Source organism: Limulus polyphemus, unplaced genomic scaffold (assembly GCF_000517525.1).
Source record: "Limulus polyphemus unplaced genomic scaffold, Limulus_polyphemus-2.1.2 Scaffold686, whole genome shotgun sequence".
NCBI classification, from domain to species: Eukaryota; Metazoa; Arthropoda; class Merostomata; order Xiphosura; family Limulidae; genus Limulus; species Limulus polyphemus.
This window is the reverse complement of record NW_013666296.1, coordinates 139793-142171: the sequence shown is the minus strand read 5'-3', so window position 1 is coordinate 142171 and position 2379 is coordinate 139793.

Sequence of the window (2379 nt, the reverse complement as noted above, 5' to 3'; positions counted from 1 at the left end):
GATTTATTATTTAGAGTTAGTTCACTATAATACTTGCAGCATGATACTGGGCATCAACCTGTATCAGAATAAGCTACTGTCCGATTGGACCTATAAAAGGCCATACAACTGGGTGCAGTGCCAAGGCAGTATATTATATAGCAAGCAGTCCCTCATAAGCATTTATACTAATGCTTCCCCACAATGTAACTGAACATCCACAACGTTATTGACTATAGTTCTTTATCTCTTATTTTCAGGTCATTAAAAAAAGACAGAATCTGGTCTCGTATGTAAAAAGTTTAGGCACCTATTAGAATTGCAGCTTTTTCTGGCGATTTTAACAAAAATTCAACGTGTTGTGTGTTCAATTGTGGGATTAAAGTAGATCATTTCAAGATTAAACTGGAGTTAAGAAATCTGGTGAAGACACTTAGGTCACTGCTATTCACACTATTTGCTTTTTTACCCTCGAAAGAAACCTGGAGAGGTCACCTTTTTCAACCACTCGCACCATTTACAGTAATGTCTGTCAGTCAGTCAGTAGACACTAAAATGACGCCACATAAAGAACCCTTAGTGTTGCAATTTGTACTGTTGTGACGTCAGTAAAACGTGAGCATGGCATGCGTCATGAGAAAAAGTATGCACTCTCTAGGCTATAAAAGAACATGACATGTGGACTTCAAAATCAAGAAATAAAATTATTTGTTAGTCTTAATTTTGGTATTATTTACTCTTGAAATAGAACACTTTCGGGGAACCTGCGGAAGTACATCTAGTATAGTTTATATTGAGTCTGTAAGCACTGGGCTAGAGGGACCTCCCTGCTATAATGTGCACATTGTAACTTCCATGACTCTGACAAAGCTGCCTAGTTTACAAATCAGATATCTGGCAGCAGTCCACGATCTCTCTATTATGAGTATGGTTACATCAGAAGGCGCCATGACTTGTCTCAATGTTTGTCCAGTTATCCATACTTTAATAGCTCTGACAGAGTATATTTCTGTAAAAAAACCTTCTACCTGCTAACAGCAGCTGACATCTTCAAGCTATTTTCCTTAGCTGGAGCTTCCTGAACAGTAGATATTCCAGTAGGAAGTATACAGAAATAAGTTTGGTTGACGTTAAGCACTAAACTACGCAATGGGCTATCTCTGCTCTGCCCAACACGGGTATCGAAACTCGGTTTCTACAGTTGTAAGTCCGCAGACATACTGCTGTGCCAATGGGGGGGGGGGGCAAAACATAGATAATAACCAAAATTACAGAGATCTCAAAAACAACAAAGAAATAATTGCTCAAGTCTGAAAACGAAAAGATCTGTGCTCTTGTGGTTTTCTTTGTTTAGAAACTTATTACAGGTAAGCTACCCCACAGATAACAAAAGGATTAAGGATTTAATTGACAAGCAGAAGACAGTTTAAGAAGTTTGTGTGGATGGAAGGACAAGGGTGGAATGATTGGATGGTGAATAGGAACAAACAATAGGGGAATAAAAAAAGTGTACATAAATAATAACATATCGATTTTTGGAATTGTTTTGATGGTAAATTTTCTAAACATTATTTAATGTCTGCGCCTTTTTTCTTTTTTGGTGTATTGTAATTGAAAGAAGTTTGTTTAACTTCATTATACAGACGCAACGCAGATAACTTTGAAAGAAAAATAACTGTTCATAGACATATTTCATACAATATAATCGAGATACATGAGATTCTCTGGGATTTGGATGAAACTGATCATTTTCTTCTTTTTTTCTTAGAAAGTTTCTGACAGAGATTCAAGCCCCCCCCCCTCTCTCCCAGTGGCTCAGCGGTACATCTGTAGGAGTACGACACTAGACATCAGGAATAGAAACCTGATTTTTTGTGTAGCTTTGCGCTTAGCAACAACCAAAACAAACAGATATTCAATGAAAACCTGCGTATTTCAAGAAGTGTTTTATTAGCTTCCAGAAGGAATCTGGATGCAGAAAACCATGTGTATTTTATGTATTCTATAGGAAAGTAGAATGTGTTTTGCTATTTGAAGTCTGTTAATTGAGCACTAATGTTATGAAATATATACGGTTAGTTAAGCAGATTAATGATCCTATACCATGTTCTCCATAATTTATTAAAATACAAAATTACTCCTTTGCAAATCGACAGTGATTTTACTGTTGATTATCTGTAAGCTTACACAGACAAGAACACCGGTATCTGCTGTGAAGAAATTGAGGAAGTAAATCTAGTCAATGGGATTGTATGCATTAGATCACGTCAACTGTTTAACGCTTGTTTGTTTGTTTGTTTTGAATTTCGCGCAAAGCTACACGAGGGCTATCTGCGCTAGCCGTCCCCAATTTAACAGTGTAAGACTAGAGGGAAGGCAGCTAGTCATCACCACCCCACT